Consider the following 8,443-nt stretch of genomic DNA (forward strand, 5'->3'; position numbering starts at 1 on the left):
TTCCATAAGAAACGTTTGTTTTTTTATAATGATGTTAAATATAATTCTGAACGCACAAGTTGAGTCGATGCAATTTCAAAACGCATCGTTGACATTTCATACATCAGAAATGTCAACATTGTCAACAATTTTTTTAATTAAATTAAAACCTTTTCTCACCGACTCGCGTAAAAATACACAACTTCCAGAGTTTTCTGTTATAATATCGTAAAGAAATGAGTGATTCCAGTGATGAAGATGATGCCTGTGGATGTTGCACTTTCCTCGCTATAGTGAGGTGAAAAGTTTTGTGTTACACACGGGCGCAAATGTATTTTACTTCTCGTGTGTTGAAACACTCGCTACGCTCAGGATTCTATTTTAGAACCACTCGCTTCGCTCGTAGTTCACCTATAGAATCCTTTCGCTTGCTCGTGTTTCAATTCTACACTCGCGGGTAAAATAAAACTTTGCACCCTTGTATAACAAATAACTATTGTCCGTTTCATACATTTTGGCTGGTCCATTTTCTATGGGAGGTCCATTCTTTTTGTATATAGGTATTCAGAAAAAAAAATAAACTAATCTAACTTCTCTCTCATTGACAATGAGCTCGATATTTAACAATCTGTTAAGGTGATCTTATTTTATTACGAGCTTGCAGATTGCTCACGCTCATCGGTACATGCTAAATGAAGTGAAAGTCTTGCGTGGGATGTCAATGTCGTATCAAAACCAAAACAAATTGTTATATTTGAATCGACCTGCCTGTATAAAAACGGCAGGAGGATGATAAGCGCCTTTCTATGGTCCATTGTATGGACCCTTCGAATCAGTCCAAAGGCGCGCTGTACGAATTGTCGACGATCTCGAACTCACAAGCGGTGTTAAACCTTTAAGTCTAAGGAGAGACTTTGCCTCCTTGCGTGTGTTCTACCGCTTGTGCAATGGGCTCTGCGCTGAAGAATTGTTTGACATGATGCCAACGGCCGCTTTCTATCACCGCACCGCTCGCCGTCGGCAGGGTGTTCATCCTCACACCCTAGAACCAATGGTCGCGTACTGTGCGGTTTAAGAGGAATTTCCTCCCACAGACGCTCCGGCTGTGGAATATATGAGCTCCCGCCGAGTTTTGTTAGAGAGGTTCTTCAAAAAACAGTGTATAGGTTTCTAAAGGGTCGGTAACGCGCATGTACCACTGGAGTTGCAGGCGTCCATAGGCTGCGGTGGCTGTTTACCATCAGGCTGGCCGTAAACTTATTTGCCAACGACAAAAAAAAACCCAAGGCATGACTGTGGTTAATATACAACAAATGGGTCTCTATTGTTTCCCATAAAGTTTTAAGTCATAATGTATTGTTTGTCCACATTTTCGTTAGCCATAATTTGGTTTTTCTCAGAAACGCGTAACATTTCAGAATTATGACTAATGATAATATGACTTACAATAATTACATTACATTATGACTTTCAATAATTATGTCAAACAAAGGGGGTCAACAAATTGTGTAATGATATTTTTAACACTATCGACATTTCTTCCCTTGTCGCTTGACATCATTTATGCAATATGCATACTCAGCATACTCGTACCAAAAGCCACCCTCTCGGAATAAACTGAGCCCCTATAAATAAACTAACTACTCGAAATAGAGTTAGATTTCAAGGGCTGATTATTTATTTATTGACTTCGTAAAAGAGGTTCTTATCCGGTAGTGTTGGCCGAAACGTTAATGGTTAATTGCAATTAACGTTTCGCCAACACTGTTATCAGGTTTCAGGGTTTTGTAAGGCTTGCACACATAACTTTTTAGGGTTCCATACCCAAAGGGTAAAAACGGGACCCCATTACTAAGACTCCTCTGTCCGTCTGTCTGTCACCAGGCTGAATCTCATCAACCGTGATAGCTAGGCAGTTGAAATTTTCACAGATGATGTATTTCAGTTGCCGCTAAAATAACAAATACTAAAAAATACGGAACCCTCGGTGGGCGAGTCCGAATCGCACTTGTCCAGTTTTTGGTGCATGCTACCGGTGTTCATCGATTTATAAGACGTTATCACGTCAACAACGCAACATAGTTATGTTTGAGTTTGTTAGGATAGTCTCAATTAGTATTTGTTGCCTGTTGAAAGAAAAGTACAGTCAGCTATAAAAGCTTGTAACAAAAATTTTATTTTATTTCTTTAAAGTTATTTATTCTTCGCCTTATGTTATTTTTATTTATTTTCGGATGTCAAACTAAAATATTTTACACAATATCACAGTATCAAACCCCGATTACAGCTCTATTTAATGTGATATCTATTTCTTGGTGAACATATTATTTTAAAGGCGAAGTTGGGCAAAAACTCAATATGATACTTTTGCGAACCATATTAAATTTTCAATAATTTGCACCATTGATAACTGGGGTACGATATAATATATTTCAGCTTGTAGTGGTTAAGTATTATTACCATATACCATACCTCAAGACCTCATACTCGATACTAAATATTTCAATACCTCATACGAGTCAAACCGGGGATTCGGCAGACCTCGTCGGCGATGGCGGGATAACTCTCCCTTTTGAGAGACTGGACAGATGCTCAAAACCGGGACGAATGGAAGAATAGGGGGGAGGCCTTTGCCCAGCAGTGGGACACAATAGGCTCACAATAATAATAACCATACCTATGCCTTATGTTTTTTTCAGCTGACAAACTTAAATAATTTAAATATTTTATACTAGGAGGATATAACCAAACGGAGCCGCCGCGTCCATAATTTGCTGTACAAAAAAGTCTGCTAATTTTAGCGGGGGAGGGGAACGTCAAATGTCAATAAACGTCAGTCCATACATTGTGTATGACCATTGGCCGACTATTTTCGACAGAGGGGAATGCCTGTTAAAGGGCCCACTGACTATCAGTCCGCCGGACGATATCGGCCTGTCAGTTAGAACAAAAATTTGACAGTTCCGAACAACTGACAGGCCGATATCGTCCGGCGGTCTGATAGTCTGTGGGCCCCTTTAATGGCTACTCCGTTTGGTTATATCCTCCTAGATTTTATACGATGTATCAGTATACATATATGTCATAATCATAATATGTACTTATACTCGTACCTAATGTCTACGCCTCTACGGTTGGGGGCATGTAAATGTTGTCGCAGGGAACGTTTGCTCAGCAAACAGACGCCGAGTGATCTCAGATTGGCACCAGATTGCCGCTACATTGCCTCGCCACTGCTTCAGCCGCCGTGTCAATACTCGTATAACGTGGAATCCAAATTAATAACAAATAACAATAAAAATACGTTGCATAACGGATAATATTTATTTTAGAATCTTTAAATTTACCGAACTTCGAATTAATCTTGCAGTACTCATGGCCTTGGTATGGGTTTTCATAAGCCCAAGAACCGTCTAATATCGTCTTTAGTATGTAGCTATATTATTTTTTTATTGTTTTTTTTTTATGTTATTCCTACACTAAATCAATAAATATTTCGATCCTAGTAAAAACATGTCTCAAAATTTTAATATCCACTCCGTTACGTTTCATAGACTTTGTATGACGGCAACGGAATGGACGGAACGAAAAATTTTGGTATGGGAATATTGGAACACTTTCGTTTTATTTGTTAAATATTCATGTTGTATTGGAAATGGCGCTGCAAGTGGTAATTAAGTGAAGACTAACCTGGCCTCTCGTATGGCGTCGACCCAGTGCACGCAGTCGACCTCCGAAGCGGCGCGCAGCTCATACTGCCTCTGACTCTCGCGACGGTAGGATATTGTGAAGCAAAACTGCAACAAATTATTGATTAGCACGTAGGTAAACATATTATCTATACACTTTTTTAAGTTGCGGAAACTTTTCAAAAAGTTTGAAGAGCTCTTGAAAATTTCACAAAAATTACACGAGATATAAAGGACACTTTCGTTTTGGGAATGGAAAATGTCAAAAAAAATCCAAGTGGAATTTTAGACACTTTCCAACGCTTTTCGAGTTAACGCTATCTAACAGCACATAATGTACTTATCTGATCTGTGTGTATAATCACTCCCGTTTTCAGCAGAATAGGTAGAGATTGCGGATTTCCTATTGTTTCATATCATTAAACCTCGTTTTAAACTATACTATTTTTCGAGCCTTATTTCCCGGACAGAGCGTTGTAAAAAGGGCACTTAGGGAAAGTACAGGGAGGGTAGGAACCTGTTCCTACCCAGGTCCAGGGTAGACGTGAAACAGAGCCCGAAAAAAAATGCGTAGGCTTCGTAGGTAGTCTAAACACTCTAAACCGATTTGTGTCAGAATTACAGCCCGCTAGAATCGTTAATTAGGATATTGCGAAATAGATTATTAAGGAGAACAAAATTAAATATAACGGCACCAATTAAGAGAGATTTAAGAGAAATATTTTTTTCTCCAGTCATGGGCAGTATGGCGCCATTTATTTTTAAACAAATAATAATTACTGAAACGTTGAACTTAGCTAGATCTTGTTTACGGTAAAATGTGATGAATTAGAATATTTGCCAGAATACTTAAAAACAACATGTAGTAAAGGATGTTAAGGTATAAAGTATTCAGCCGGTGAACGACATGCAAGAATTATATAAACTAATATCAACAAGATAACATTTTCTTTAACATAGATACTGAACTTAAAATTACAATAATCACGATAAAATTACGATGCAAATAATATTATATTGCCAATCAGTCAATAATTATATAAAAGTAGTAATGCCAGTTATTAGTTATACCATAGAGTAACTTATACTAGAGCGGTACTGTCATAGTAAATTTTGTAACCCCAGTAAATTCACTGCCATCTGTCGACACACTTTAAAACTAAAAATAAATATTTGTAAAAATACGATAAAATGTATTTAAATATGGATAAATGATTTTTTATTTGCATTAATTATTTTTATATGATTTTGACCCATGTTCTTTCATTGGTATGCGTTAAAATTATAAATAACAAACGAAACAGTCAACACCCTCTATACGAGAGTAGGCCAAAACTAGTGGCGCCATCTGATCGAGAACCAAATTTTCGTGATTTTCGAGGCACGTTTTTTCCTTAGACTGTATCCATCTATTACGGAGTTATATCTATCTTTGGTTATACAATTTAAAGTCCATAAATTCCCTGATATTATAAAAAAAAATTCAGTTCAGTGATCAATTGCACATTTATTATAGGTATTCCAGTTGCCTCATATCCTCAGGTTATAGGTATAAAAAATGCACATATTATACGCATTTTTGCGATAAATCGCAGTACGACAAGATGTGACGATAAATACTCATTTTATATACATCCCATTATCGGTGTCATGCCCATCATAGGGGTGTTTACTAAATATACAATAAAGATGAGAATACAATTAAAACTTACCCCCACAGGAGCCCGCTCTAGCGGCTTGCTGAGGCGTTCGCAGTAAGAGCCCTCCAGAAGAAGGACTCCTGTTGGTCGAGTGTTGTTTTCTGACTCGTAGTAAAACAACAAGTTCTGTTGGCAAACAAATTATTTTGAATTCCGAATCCAGATCTGATTAAGGGCGTCCGCTAGCTGGCGCGTTTGCACGGAGCGGTTGAGCGGGTTAACGAAATATAAAACAAAAAAAGTCCTAAGGCCAGGATTACACTCGTAAGTTTTACTTACGTAAGTAGGGACAAAGCTATTTGCTAGAATGAGATAACGATATTCATACCTTATTTAATTTATGTTTGCGGTACTCTCATCTTCCTGCAGACATGATACGTACCATTGTCGTCCCGATTGTCAAGAACCGAACAGGAGATTTGTCATAATCGGCTAACTACCGACCAATATCCCTTGGAACGGTGGTGGACAACATATTTGAACGGTTGCTGCAGCCCAGACTACTCAAGGCTCTCAGAATAGACGACGCGCAATTTGGTTTCCGTCCCGGTCTCTCGACCGATTCCGCGATCGTAAGTCTGAAGCATGCAGTGGACCATTACATGAGTAACAATACATCCGTCTACGCATGCTTTCTCGACCTCAGCCGTGCATTCGACCTTGTGAATTATGAAATTCTGTGGGGTAAAATGCGCGGCTCGGGAGTACCTGAGGACTTGGTACGCGTTTTCGAGTGCTGGTACGGAAATCAATCAAACTGTGTGAAATGGAGCGACACGACATCTAATAGTTATAGATTAGAATGCGGGGTACGCCAGGGTGGAGTTACTTCTCCGGACCTCTTTAACCTTTACGTCAATGAGTTGATGGGGAGGCTGAGGAGCACTGGAGTCGGTTGTCACGTGGGTAACGTCTGTATTAACAGTCTCAGCTACGCTGACGACATGGTGCTGCTCAGCCCCTCCATCAAGGGTCTGAGAAAGCTGGTTTCAGTCTGTGAAAATTATGTAAATTCTCATGGGCTGATTTACAACGTGGCTAAGACTGAACTGATGGTTTTCAGGGCTGGAAGGGGTCCGGATAACATACCAGAAGTCAAATTAAATGGAGAGAAGCTGCGTATTGTGCAGCGGTTCAAATATCTTGCCCATATACTGACGGACGACATGAGGGACGACAGTGATATAGAACGCGAAAGAAGAGCTCTGGCTGTCCGTGGCAACATGATAGCCCGCAGATTTGCCGGGTGTAGCAGGGGAGTCAAATGTACATTATTTAATGCATATTGTCTCTCCTTCTACACCTGTCAACTGTGGGTCAGGTACAGCAGAAAATCGTACAGCGCCATCCGTGTGCAATATAATAATATATTCCGGACACTGATGGGGCTGCCGCATTCCTGCAGTGCCTCCACCATGTTCGCGGAAGCCAGAATCCCTGACTTCTTTGCAGTGGTACGCGCGCGCATTGATTCCTTCTGGGAGGGGATGCGCCGCTCGCATAACACCATCCTCATGTCGGTGTACCGCAACATTAACTGTAACATGTTTAGGCACTGGCTTTCAGTGCATCGACACGGAAACAAAAAATAGTAAGAATTAACTATTTTATTTGTTTTACTTTTATCTTAGTTTTAAGTATTTGTAATTAGTCTGATATGAGTGTACTATTTACTGTACGTGATGCCTGAAAATAAAACTTTATTTATTTATTTTATTTCATGCTGTAGTATAGCTGTGTCCCTACTTACGTATGTAAAACTTACGAGTGTAATCCTGGCCTAAAAACAAGTCATTTATTGTCGCAAAAAAACAGAAAACTTCAAAAAACAGCAATGGTCAAATAAAAATAACGCACAAGAAGCACTTTCGTTTCTTTATCACTCTATAAATGGATACCATACCACTTTATCATATTTTAACCAGTGGGTTAGTATACTCGACTGCAAATTAACACGGGTATAAAAATATCCTGTAATCCAATATGGCTGTAACTGGGCGGAAATAGGACAGTTCCCCGAGGACACGAGAATATGGCCTCGTTATTGCAAGTACACTGTAGAAAAAATAAGTTTTTGGCAAAAATTTAATTATTGCTACTAGCTTTATTTTTTTATCGCTGACTGTACTTTTCTTTCCACAGGCAACTAGCAATTGGAAATAGTTATTTTCACCTCAGCAGCTCGAACAAGCCTACTTTCATCACTGACTGGAGTGAGGAAAGTGCGACTTTCCTCACTCCAGGGAGTGAAACAATGTAGCTTTTTAATTTAGTGAAGGCCATGAAATTGGTATGGTATGGTATGGTTTGGTTTGGTATGGTATATGGTATGGTATGGTATGGTATGGTTTGGTATCGTATCGTGTCGTGTCGTGTCGTGTCGTGTCGTGTCGTGTCGTGTCGTGTCGTGTCGTGTCGTGTCGTGTCGTGTCGTGTCGTGTCGTGTCGTGTCGTGTCGTGTCGTGTCGTATCGTATCGTATCGTATCGTATCGTATCGTATCGTATCGTATCGTATCGTATCGTATCGTATCGTATCGTATCGTATCGTATCGTATGGTATGGTACAATTATAATTCTTTTTTTTTCTGTTTATTCTGTGTAATTCGAAATAACTCTCGGTAACTTTGCTCTCGTGTTGCACATATAATTTTTCACCTCAGTAGTGAGTACATATTAAAGGTTAAAATGAATTTCGAATTTGTAATAGACCACGAAGTATTAAGTGGCAGTTCATGGCCTTCACTAAATTAAAAAGCTACTTCGTTTTACTCCCTGGAGTGAAGAAAGTCGCACTTTCGTCACTCCAAAGTAGGCTTGTTCGAGCTGCTGAGCTGAAAAAACAATTGCAAATTCACTTCTTGTGTTTATTTGATATCTTTAGATAAGTAAAATAACTTATTTTTGTAACACCCTAATACTCTATTTTCATCGAGAGATCGAGGTCGTACGGCTTAATAAACACACGTAACCTTTTCCCTTTATAGTAGGGTGGCCGAACAGGCTTAAAGGAGCCCACCCATTACCAGTCCGCCGGACGATATCGGCCTGTCAATTGTTCGGAACTGTCAAATTTT

This window comes from Cydia strobilella, chromosome 17 (assembly GCF_947568885.1).
Source record: "Cydia strobilella chromosome 17, ilCydStro3.1, whole genome shotgun sequence".
Taxonomy (NCBI): Eukaryota; Metazoa; Arthropoda; class Insecta; order Lepidoptera; family Tortricidae; genus Cydia; species Cydia strobilella.